This window comes from Portunus trituberculatus, chromosome 32, assembly GCF_017591435.1.
Source record: "Portunus trituberculatus isolate SZX2019 chromosome 32, ASM1759143v1, whole genome shotgun sequence".
Taxonomy (NCBI): domain Eukaryota; kingdom Metazoa; phylum Arthropoda; class Malacostraca; order Decapoda; family Portunidae; genus Portunus; species Portunus trituberculatus.
The window spans coordinates 655,486-668,602 of record NC_059286.1 but is presented as its reverse complement, the minus strand read 5'-3'; the positions used below and the strand labels follow the sequence as shown (position 1 = coordinate 668,602).

The 13,117-nt window shown below is 38.8% G+C and overlaps 1 protein-coding gene and 1 long non-coding RNA gene across 6 annotated transcripts in view; one reads left to right on the top strand and one right to left on the bottom strand.

The window, feature by feature from the left end:
• The window catches only part of LOC123511788 (ciliogenesis and planar polarity effector 2-like), a 63,636-nt gene extending 56,795 nt beyond the window's left edge, over positions 1 to 6,841 (top strand). For all 4 annotated transcript variants that reach the window (XM_045267786.1, XM_045267784.1, XM_045267785.1 and 1 more), the window contains one exon: positions 6,537 to 6,841. The gene's annotated coding sequence lies outside the window, so the exon portion shown is untranslated. The remainder of the gene's footprint in view (positions 1 to 6,536) is intronic.
• Positions 6,842 to 7,022: 181 nt separating this feature from the next.
• LOC123511790 lies at positions 7,023 to 9,879 on the bottom strand. 2 transcript variants are annotated; one of them, XR_006676958.1, is made up of 4 exons: positions 9,431 to 9,879; positions 8,360 to 8,654; positions 7,594 to 7,650; positions 7,023 to 7,301 (listed from the first exon to the last, which is right to left on the bottom strand). It is a non-coding gene; the product is annotated as an uncharacterized LOC123511790 (long non-coding RNA). The 2 variants fall into 2 exon arrangements; XR_006676957.1 differs by lacking the exon at positions 9,431 to 9,879 and having other exon boundaries at positions 8,360 to 8,788.
• Positions 9,880 to 13,117: the final 3,238 nt, after the last annotated feature.

Below are 13,117 nucleotides of genomic sequence, written 5' to 3'. Positions count from 1 at the left end.
GTGACGCAGAGTGTGTCCCCTTGGTGCAGCACACAGCACACACCAGGAGAAGCACTGACTTCCCAAAAGTATTTGTAGCCTAATCTGAGCCTCATTGCCACCCTGTCATGTGATGCAGTATGTCTCCCGTAGGAGTAAGCACAGCTCTGGGAGACACGTACATAGTGAAGACTAGTGCTACTGCCCCTATGGCAACAAAGCTCCAACTGATCACTAATGCTACTTTGTACAAAGTCCTTAATGCTACTCTTAACATAACCTAGAGTGTATTCAGTGCCAGGGTTCACTGTGTCATCTTGTAGGGCACACTGAGCAAGGTGGTCTGCTTTTTCATTTAGCAGGATACCCACATGAGAGGGTATCCAGATGAAATGGACCGTGGCACCAGCACCTTCAAGGGCGTGGATGAGATCAAGACACTTATTAACTAGGTCACAGTCTATGGGGGAGGTGGATTGAAGGGTGTACAATGCAGCCTGACTGTCAATAAAGAAATATACATTCTTATGGAGAGGCGCCACAATGTGGAACGCCTCCAGAACAGCATACAGTTCTGCTCTAGTGGAAGACATGGGTGCAGGGAGCTGCCTGGAAACCTCAGTGTCAGTGTAGAGACTGCCAGAGATGTAGTCACGGATGAACAGCCCACATCCAGATCTGCTGCCATTGACTGACCCATCACAATAAACATGAATAGCCTGAACGTGTGGGTACTTGGACAATTTAGTCATGAACATGTCTTGCAGCACATGAGGGAGCCAGTCCCTCTTGGGCTGATGCAGTGAGTGAATATCAACACTGACACAGTGAGGGTTCCAGGCGGGTTGCAGCGGTGACATAACAACGTTAATACAAGCCTCGACTACACCTACACTTATCAGTACTCCCAAGATCTTCCTGAGGTATATGAAGAGTTTGTCGACAGGAAAGAATAAATTTGTTAATTTGTTTAATAACCCTAGCATATGCTAGCCATGTTTTAATAGACTAAGTCCCCTACTCTTATCCTAACCTAATTTCTTTCTCTAATCCACATTAAATTTGTTCATTCACTGTATGTTTAATAAGCTTAGCCTATGCTACGATGGTTAAATTTTGTTTAATAAGGCTATGCTACCGTAACCTAATTTCGTTCTCTAAACCATGTTATATTTATGTTGTCTCTATGTTTACTAAGCCTTGCATATGCTACCATGGTTAAATTTGTTTTACTAAGCCTAGACTATGTTACCTTAACCTAATTTCTTCTAACCTAATTTCTTTCTCTAATACTTATTAAATTTATGTTCATTTACTGTATGTTTAATAAGCCTAGCCTATGCTACCATGGTTAAATTTTGTTTACTGCTTCTAGGCTATGCTACCGTAACCTAATTTCTTCTAACCTAATTTTTTTATCTAATCCACGTTGTTTTTATTTCTTATAGGTTTGTAAATATAGTTGAGGAGCATAACCTGGTTATGGTCTCCCAGAGGACAGTAAGGTAGCTTTATTATTAGATCATTGTAGAGCTCATCCACCAGCAGAGGAACTTGTTGTGGGAAATATTTTTGCTGTATATTTGCCCCCTAATGTCACAAGTGTTAAAAGTTATTCAATCCATTGATCAGGGAGTCATTCAAAATTTTAAGATGAACTATCGTAAGGCCCCTTTCACATGAGCAGATTTCTCCCGTCCGGAACTTTCTGCACAGTTTAGCTTTACATTGACTCTTATGGGAGCATTCACACGGGTTAGGTGCAGTAGTTTTTCCGTTGCGGGAGCCGCATCCTGCCGCCCTGCCAGCAAAACAGCAGCGGGAGAAATTTGATTGACAAGAGGGACATAGCCTGCGGAAGAATCCGCACGTGACCATGGGTGTTGTGGTGCAAGCCGGATGCTGGTGCGGAAAGTTCCGAACCGGAGAAATCCGCTCGTGTGAAAGGGGCCTAAGAGTTTCCTTCGCAAACTTGTTAATTATGAGGACGGCATAATCCCCGAGTTCCAAAAACAGTTTAATGTTAAGGATGCGATATTCATGGCTTCACTTGCTTGGCTAGACATTAAAAGGCAAACATTGATGCGATGTTGGTGCAAATTGTACCCTTTCATTATGTTTGATGATGAGGATGATGAGGAGTTTGAAGGGTTTGCAGGTGGCATGAAAAATTCGGTGGTGAGCGAGCTGAGGGAAATGGGGGGAAATGTGCAACTTAAAGTGACAGATGAAGCGTTACAGGAATGGGTTGATGTGGATGAAAATCAGGCCGTAACATTCACTCTCACAGACGAGGAACTTATCAACGCTGTAGTAGATCATTTAGAGAAAATTAGTGATAATAGTGATGATGATGATGATGATAATCATCTGCAAAACACATAGCTGGCTTTGTCAGGTTTGCTGACCAGTGCACATACATGTCAACCCGAGATGTTATGACCCTTCACTGTATTGAGAATGAGTTTTTGTTGCAAAGAAGAAAGAGCTGCAAACAAGGAGACATTATAAACTATTTTAAAGCAGCTTGTAAGGGAAAAGAAGTGGGGCAAACAACTACAGAATCTGATGATGTTGATGATCCGAAAGGTGTTGAGTGAGAGGTGTGGGGAGCCAAGGTAGGCAGTGTTGCCACTCTAGAATTTCAGAAAACACAAGATTGTCCCTCCGAAAAAGACTAGATTGACCAAAAAACAACTAGATCTCCGTAACTTCTTCCCGTTCTTCCCACACTAATCCATACTGCATGACATATGAGGCTTTTGTTTTTTTTCATAGTCATTTTCTTGGCAGTTTCACAGTCAGGAAACATCTTTTTCATTAACTCAACCAAATGGTCTGCCTGGGAAAATGCTATTCCATGTTCTGCCATATATCCACACAACAATAATTCTGCATTGTTAACTTTATCTTTCGGGTCTTCCACTGATTTCTTTAAGAAATGCTGAATATTCACACACTTTTCTTTGATTCATAGTTTTTATATGCTTTGAGGTAACTTTGTGGCTTAACAAACCAGCTTTGTTAGGATCCTTTAGCTTGGATTCACAGACTACACAATGAACAACATTCTTATCTTTGGGGTCTGGCTTGATCCAGTCTTTTTTTTTAATTCAGGGTCAGTTAACCAGTCCTGATTAAATGACTGGCTGTACCACAACTTCTGTTTCTTTTTCGGCGGAGTTTTATCTCCACTGGAGCTTGCTGTAGGAGACTCACTCATTGTTGTCACTTATCACTATGCCTGTTTAAGACCACGATCTTCACCAAACTGAGGGAAGTTGGAATAAGAACCCAGTTCAGCTCTCGCCCGGTACTTGCTACGATGGACTCCTGTACTGGCTACTGAACGCAAACGAGACGCGTCTCACTGTTCTTCATTAGAAGAAACGAGGAGTATGAGATTCATATAAGGGTATACTTAGGTAGACGTAATTAGTAAGCAAAAAACATGAAACATTATCGCATTTTTTCCTTTGAATGAAAACTACAAGATTTGTTGGATTTTTAGGAAAAAACTACAAGACTACAAGGTCGAAGATAAAGATACTAGATCTAGTAGGAAAAAACAAGGAGTGGCAACTCTGAAGGTAAGTACACTCAACCCTCGATTTGCCGGACCTCCATTTGCCGGATTTCGGATTTGCCGGACAAGAGTCTGTGGGAAAAAAAAAAAAAAAAAAAAAGTCCGGGACAAGTCGATTTCAAACTACCGCGCCAGACAAAGTTCGCAAATCGGGCACTATAGATGGCAGCGCGGGCGGACATACACGTCTAGTACTGGACTGTAAACAAGTCTGCCGCGTCACACGAGTGTTGTGCTTACGTGCTTGTCGTGGATACACTTCTTCACAACGATGCCACCCAAAAACCCACCAAAGAAAGTAACCAAGACAGACAGTTTCGGACATAAAAAAAGCTAGAGGAAAGTTAGAAAATTATGCAGTTAAATTTGCTGTGTTGGGAAAGGGTGATGCAACTAGAAAGCATATGAAAGACCCGAAATGTGTTGAACTTGATTTGGCAGTGTACAAGTGGTATACCCAGGAGCGTGCATGTGGGGTGGAAGTGAGGGGAGTGGAGTTGGCCGCTAGTGCTGCTAAGCTTGCTGCCCACATGGGTATTGAGTTCAAGGCCAGTGATGGGTGGCTCTGGCGCTTCCGCAGGCGCCATGGCATCCGCAATCTGGCTGTGACAGGTGAGGCTGAAAGTGCCGATGCTGAAATGATTGAACCTTTCCGTGATGAGTTGATGAAACTTATTAATGATGAAGATTTATCCATGTCACAAATATATAATGTTGATGAAACTGGTATGATGTGGCGGGCCTTACCAAGAAACACTCAGGCTGGGCAGTCTGGGGAAGAGGAAGTAACAGTGGATGATGTGGATGAGTGGTTGGAAGAAAATGATCAAACACAAGGAAATGAAATTCTCAACACTGAACAAATAGTAGCGGCTGTGACGGGTGAGGAGAGCGACAGTGAGGATAGTGACTCAGGTGAGGTGAAACCTACAGTAAAGATGAGCGTCGTTCGTGAATGTGCTGATGTCTTACTTAAGTTTGTTGAAGATTGCTCTCGGCAAGACATCCAGATTCACTATGATCAACTTCGCCTGCTTGATCTAAAATCATTCGTATGCAACACGAGTCTGGCAGACAGACTTTGATAAAGAGTTCTTCAAAGTGAGCAAGCCTGACACCACTGCCACCGCCACTGCCACCGCCACTACCACCACTGCCAACACTGCCACCGCCACTACCACCACTGCCACCACCACCACTACCACCTCTCCTCAACCAGGCCCTAGTGGTGAACATCTCAGGTCACATGACTCGAGTATGGAAGTCGTGTCTGATTCTGAGTAGACGAAACTACTGAAGCCGCCACTAGACCACACGGGATCAGATATCTACCATCAATATATCTACAGTAAGGTAAATGCTAATAAAACAAACAGTACAGATGTGTGTCGGCGGCATTGGCATGTGTTACGGCCCCACGTGGTGAGATGATGATGATGATGATGATGATGGTCGTCGGAGGTTTTGCCTTTGCCTCGGCACCTCCTGTTACTTCTATTCTTCCTGATCCTGCCTTTCTTTTATTTTTCTTTCTCTTGTCTTCCACATCTGGTGCAGTCTCTTTCTTCTCCCTCAGTTTTGTTTTTCTGAACAAAAAACGTCTGATTTATTTTCCAACTTCCTGCTACAGCTGGTGCAGGTGCCGAAATGCCGTTAAAGACAACACTATGTTCCCACCGGAAATTTTTGCCGTTAAACACGGGATTCCGGTAAATCGCGTGCCGTTAAAGCGGGGTTCAACCTGTATAGGGTAAAGTCCGGCAAGGGGGTAGACCCCCGGACATTTTCCATTGCCGGACATTTGCCATTCCCGGACAAGCCTTCCCCCCTTTTAGTCCGGCAAATCGAGGGTTGAGTGTATAGGAGAGGTAGCGTCACTCTCATAGAACGTGAAGAACCAAAATCTGAAATAAGCTTTTTTATTACGAGCTCTTGGATGTTTTTGATGTTATAAACTAATACAATAAAATAAAATAAGTTGTCGATTTTTTGTTATATATCGTATGAAGCAATTGTTATTGAATAAAATATATAAATAGAAATGTTCACGATAACTCATCCTGGACGGTGATTGGCTGGCGTCACGAGAAGCTCCGCCCCTTCATCAAGCCTTATAAGCCCCGCCCCTTTGTTCAAGCACAATGTTTTATCGCTTGTGTGTGGTGGTGTTGTTCACATTTTTGGCATGGTTTCGTGTGTTGTGGCTACTTGTTTAATAAAATGGAAAAATAAAGGACCAGGGGCCGTACTTATAAAACTCCACAAAGATGCCGTCTTAGTTAGGAAAAGTACTTAACCTACGAGACTTAAGCGCTAAGAATCTTTCCTAGCAGGATGCTTTGTTAAGTAACCGTCTTTAGGCACTTACACCGCTACCCGCTAACATGAGCAGACGTTATGTAATGTTTTTTGAGGAATTTCGCAAGAAACGGGTGGAAATACGTAAAAATTATATTCTAAATAAAAACATATTTATCTAGTTAGTTTTCAACAATCTTATTATTCCTTTTAAGCACTGAATAGGTAAGGCAATTTCACTTAAAGAAAAGTATTTATATATGGTTATTTATTTTTTGCAAGGAAGCTTACTAGTAATTTGAGTAAATACTAAGTTTCAGCTGGTCTACTGTTAAGGTCACTTGAGATTTAGATCATGGAACCTAACCACTTTAAGGAATAAACTTCAGTAAACTGTTCCTGTTTTAAGTTTGGAAGCAATAACATTGAAAGTTTTGTAATAGTGATTAATATATTAAAGTGCCAGCCATTTCCTGCATTTTTTATTTTTTATTTTTTGTGGAGTGGATGCATTTATTGCACACACTAATTATGATGCAGTGTCTACCTCTGACAATTAATATTACTCCAACCACACATCTGAGTTACGTATGTTATGTGAAAACATGTTCTTTATAAATTATTTATTTGTATTTGCAATTCATTAGCAATAAGATTATATTATTCTTTCCAGATGGTGGACCTCCTGCCAACCCTCCTCTCTCCCAGCACAATGAGTTAAACTTTGAGATTTTGGACCCTAAGAATGTCTCTATTCATGGGTGTACCAATAAGGCAAGCATCATTGAATGCACCTTCCTTAACAAAGGATAAGCCACTTGTAGATATAGCAATATTAGGCCATAATGTTGTCTCAAATGTCTGCAATCCAAAATACTCGTTCCCATTTAGTTTACAACTTAGAGTTAAACACAATGGTAAATTTGTTATCTAGTGTTGAGAAAATTTCATTTTTTTTTTTATTCTTTAACCAAACAGCTAAAACAGTAATAAGAAAAGAAAAAAAACTAAAAGTAAACTTAATTCCTATCCCTTCTCCCCCCTCATAAGTATGGTGTTGTAGTGGGTAAATGTGTTAATGATAACGAGTCTTAGGGATTTACAGTTTCTTAAACATGGGCTTCCTTCAAACAGAATAGGATTTAAGTCAAACACATTGTACCCTTAGCTAGATTTACTGGTTTCTGTTACTTTTGTCCTTAGCAATAAAACCAAAAACATTATCAGCTTAGTTTCTGAAGTTAGAACTAATGATGCCAGCAGTGTGCAGGCAGCAGATGATGCTGGGGAAGTGGCAGAGGCAGCCCAACAGAGAGAAGTGGTGACCGAGGCAGTGGGTGTTGAGGAGGAGGCACCTGCCACACCACTTCCAGCACCAAAAGGGCCAGACTTGCCTGGTACATCACTGGTGTTTGTGGATGAGGAGGAGATCATCCACCTGCAGAAGAAAAGGAAGCTTGAGCTTGCACTCCTTGAAGAATCTATAATGGCTCAGGAAAGGAAGCAAGAAGCAGAACAGGCTAAGTACATGTACTACACACAAAAACTAGAGTACCAGAAACAAACAAATAAAAAATAGTAATAAAGATATAAATAATGTACTATTTGTTTTTGTTTGTAACCACTCAACCAAATATTAGTGTTAACACAAAATTAACTGCAGTTAATCTACTTACTTCAGGTATGGGAGAGAGAGAGAAAAAAAAAAAAAAAAAAAAAAAACTACTTACATGAGAATAACACCAATCTCAGCAGTCATGACACTGGTGTCTCATCACTCATCAATGCTGTAAAAGAAAGACATTGATTTACTGCTTGATGTTGTATCACATATATATATATATATATATATATATATATATATATATATATATATATATATATATATATATATATATATATATATATATATATATATATATATATATATATATATATATATATATATATATATATATATATATATATATATATATATATATATATATATATATATATATATATATATATATATATATATATATATATATATATATATATATATATATATATATATATATATATATATATATATATATATATATATATATATATATATATATATATATATATATATATATATATATAAAACTACAGAACAATTGATATTGTAGTCAATGCCACACTCATAAAAATCAGTGAAAAAATAATTAAGAAAGAATCATTTAAGTTAGTTGTGAAAGTGTGTTAATTATTTTTTTAGATGTTGCTGAGATACACATTCATCATAACCCATTTAAATATTGTAAGGTTGAACAGTGATACTGTGGTATCTGTGAAGAACTCTATCTTTTAAATAGTGAGTGACTGGCAGAGAGTGAGGCAAGGAAGATGAAATCACCAACATAACTGTGCACACACAACAAAACAAGACATATAAATATAAATAACAAAGTGACAGAGGAGAAAAAACTGAAGAATGCTACTATAATCAGCATTATGGGTTGTGTTACTTACTTGAAGTGAAGCACAACAAATTCATCCCTGTAAAGGATTACTTCATGGCGACTTTGAACTTTCTGTGCTAGGAGTCGCTCCTCGTTGCCTCCATCCTCGGCTGCAGCAAGATGTTCTTCTTCCTCAGGAAGAATGATGTTTCTTGCTTTGCAGATGTTGTGCAGCAGTGCACAAACCTCTACAATTTGGCAGACCTTGGATGGAGGACCAACTCGGATCTCACTGTGTAGCATGTGAAAATGTCGCTTCAGCTGCCCGATGCCTCTCAACAACGCTGCAGGTTTTCTTGTGGGCCCTGAAATTAATATAGATTTCAATCTTACAATGCAGTACTTGAAATTGGTATGATGCATTAATTTAATTTCTGCAAACATTTAGGTTATGTCATGTATAAGGTTAAGTTAAGATTCATTGTATGATAATGATTTGTGACATGATAGCTTAAGCATTATGAAACATAAAAAAAAATCTCTAGTATAACATTGGTTAGGTTAATATATTCATATGAAAACTTAGAATAAAAAAGAAGAAACTCTTAAATATTTGGAAATTTTCATGAAATTTACTTGTTGTATTGGTGATTCAACCAACACACTTTACATAATTATAGCCCTCTGCAGGGTCTACATTTTACTTTATGGAGCATTTCTAGCCCTATTTTACCTTATCAGATATTAATGATACGTATACTTTTTGGGGGATCCAGAGGGGGCAAAGCTCCCCAGGTAGGAGGTTACACAATGTTAAATTACTTTACCTTATCAGTTGTTCTGGTCGTTTCAAAAATGTTAAGTTACTCCTTAATGGGGGATGATGTCAACCCAATGAGGAGGTTACAAAATGTTAGGTTAGGTTACTTCATCTTATGGAGAAATCCAGTAAGGTTGGGGGGAGGGTCAAGATAGTGTGAAACTGCAATAATATTTCAAAAATACCTAATTCATTAATTTAGCACTTTATATTAGTTTATATGAAAAAGTGTAACTATGGGAGGTAAATAATTAGTTTTGTGTGATGTGGGATAATTAATTAGATAACTTTTTATCTAAAATTTACTACTCAGTAGCTTACCTGTTATAAGAAGACTGTGCTCCAGGCTGTGGTCTGAGGTATGGAGTCAATAGCCACTTCTTGCTGGGATAGTCAATATCTCCCTGTAAGTGACACCCAGCTGGGACGATGCCGTTGTCAAATATCGTGCAGAGTCCACTTTGAACAAGTATTCTTGCATCGTGAACCGATCCCGGCCACTTTGCAACCACATCAATAATGTGGTATCAAGCATCAAACACAAACTGCACGTTGATGATGTAGTATCTCTTCCTCTTGACAAACTCTACCTTTTACTCTCTAGGAGCCACAATCATTACGTGCGTTCCATCAATGCCACCGATCACTTCAGGGAAGCCAGCAATCTGCAGAAACTCCTCCTTCCTCCACTGAGTTTCCAGTTGGGTGACTAAAAATCTTATGAATTAAGAGAGGATGGCATTGTATCACTGTATCACTGATGATCCTGCTGATGGTTATAAAAACTATCATGCAGCGCTATACATAATTATAAATCTAATAAATTTAAGTGCTTATCTAATCTGTTTTTAAACATTGTCAAACTAGTGCTATTTACAACCGTCTCTGGCAATGCATTCCAAAAGTCTACCACCTTATGACTAAAGAAATATTTTCTTATATCTAACCTGCAGCCTTGCTTTCTAATCTTCCTGCCATGATTTCTAGTCCTACTTCCCTCCTCTAAGGTAAAGAAAGATCTCACATCTATGTAGTTTGTATCTGAGAACATTTTAAATAACTCTATCATATCCCCTCTTATACATCTCCTCTCAAGTGAAAACATGTTTAATTCCTTTAATCTATCTCTATACTCCAGGCACTTCAAAGCTGGTATCATCCTAGTTGCTCTTCTCTGAACTGCTTCTAACATGTTGATATCCTGCCTATAGTGGGGTGACCAGGCCTGTATGCAATACTCTAAATGGGGCCTAACATAGGAATTATATAAGTTACGCACCACTTCCTTACTTTTATAACTAACATTTCTATTTATAAAACCCAGGATCCTATTTGCCCTATTTCTTGCTTCTAAACATTGCTTTGAAAATTTCATAGTCCTGTCTATCACTACTCCTAAATCCTTTCCTTCCTCTACTGCCTCTAGCCAACATCCCTCCATCTCATAGTTAAAGTTTGTGTTGTCTTTACCTAAATGCATAACCTGACACTTTTAGAATTAAACTCCATCTGCCACCTGTCTGCCCATGCTATCAGCCTGTCCAGGTCTCGTTGTATTCTGTAATTGTCCTTTTCACCCTGTACTGCACATGCTATCTTAGTATCATCTGCAAACTTTGATACTTTGCTACTAATTCCTATATCTAAATCGTTAATGTACACCAAGAAAAGAAGAGGTCCTAGCACTGATCCTTGGGGTACCCCACTAACCACTTCCTTCCACTCAGACATTGCCCCATTTAATACTACTCTCTGTTTCCTATCAGAAAGCCATTCACTAATCCAATCAACTAACCTACCCCTATCCCATGTAGTCTCAATTTGTACACTAGCCTCCTATGCGGTACCTTATCAAACGCCTTGCTAAAATCTAGATATATAACATCTATGCTATTTCCATCATCTAACTCCTTGGTAATATATTCTAAGATATCGAGCAAATTTGTAAGACAGGACCTCCCTGATCTAAAGCCATGTTGGGTATCTCTAATTAATCTATTCTCATTTAAATGCTCCCAAATACTACCCTTAATGATTTTCTCTAGTATCTTACATACTATACTAGTTAAACTGATCGGTCTATAATTATTCGCATCATCCTTCCTACCTTTTTAAATATTGGAGTAACATTAGCTAACTTCCAGTCCTGAGGTATCTCAGCAAACCTAAGTGATCTTTCAAAGATTAACTTAAGTGCTTCAGAAATACTGTCTACACCCTCCCTAAGTACTCTGGCATGTAGCTCATCAGGACCACTAGCTTTCCTATCGTCTAGTTCAAGAATAAATTTCCTAATAATTCCCGGTTTTATATCAATATTTTCTAAAGCTCTTAAACTACTCGTCGCACTGTTTGTAACAGGATTTCCTATTCTTTCCTAGTAAATACTGAAGAAAATTGTTCATTCAATAATTCTACTATGTCTTCATTTTGATCCACTACTACACCATCTTTTCTGAGTGGTCCAATCCTATCCTTATTTCTTTTATCACTGACCTTGTAATAACTATATAATTTTTTGGGATCTTTACTCCCAGCTCTAGCTAGTTTTATCTCTGCCTGCCTTTTACTTTTTTTATAACCTTACTCAAATCATCTCTGACCTGTCTGTACCTAATCAAATCTACATCTTCCCCACTTTTCTGCAGCTCTCTGTATGCCCTCTTCTTGTCTCTGATCTGGCTACCTATCTCATGAGTCCACCATAATGGCTTCCTGTTTCTCTGCCTTATATCTTTGTAAGGGATACACTGCATTACTATACCCTTTACTACAAACTTAAAAATATCCCACATCTCCTGTGCAGTTTTATTTCCAAAACTATCTTCCCAGTTTACCTCTCCTAATAACTGACGTAACCTACCATAATTGCCTTTCTGATAGTTTGGGACTCTAGTCTTATTCACTATATTATCCCTACTGGAATTAATGATAAATCTAATTATATGATGGTCACTGTTTGCTAAAGTCTCTCCTACCTCAACTTCCTTTAAACAATGCTCAATATTTGTTAGTACTATGTCTAAAACCTTCCTCCCCCTAGTAGGTTTATCTACCATCTGCACTAAATAGTTATCCTGAAAACTTTCCATAAACTTATTTTCACTAGCATCTCCTACCATCCTCTCCCAGTTTACTGACTTAAGATTAAAATCCCTAAGATAATTGTCTGACTAGTACACCCCTATTTATCTCATCTACCATAAGGTTGTCTACCTCTGCTGACTGGTTAGGTGGTCTATAAAAGCTCCTACTCTAATAACCTTACTTTTGTTTACTCTAACATCCAGCCATAAGGACTCTACTCTGTTATCTACCTTAATACCATTATCCTGACTGGAAATGAAGGATTTTTTACATAAATAACTACTCCTCCACCTATCCTACCAATTCTCTGGTGTAAATACATAATGTATCCATCTACTTCATATTCTTTCCTATTTTCCTTAAACTTTTCCTCATTTACCCATGCCTCTGTGACACATACAACATCTAAGTCCTCCTCAACTATATAACTAGATAACTCGTCCTTCTTGTTCCTAAGACTCCTGGCATTTACATAAAAACATTTAAGTCCAGCTACCTTCCTAGATGCTGTCTCCTTATTTGGAATCCTAATCTTATTCTCTCCTATTTGCACCTGGAAATCTTTCCTAATCTTTTCACTATCTCTGTTTATCCTATCTAATTTATGTCTAGCATCTTTCTTCTGGAATACATTTACTACCTCACCCCCTACACTCCATCCCAACTCCCCCCTCCAGACATCCACTCAGCACATCCACACCCTTCCTACTCAGATGCACACCATCCCTAGCATACAAATCCCTTCGCCCATAGAACCTATCCCATACATCCACAAAGCTGACACCCACATCCTTACACATCCCTTTTACCCAATCATTCACACCAATGGCTCTAGACAACCATTCCCTGCTAACATACACACGAGGCAAGATTCCTGACACTACACACCTCCTACCACTCTCCCTTATCTTGCCTAACATT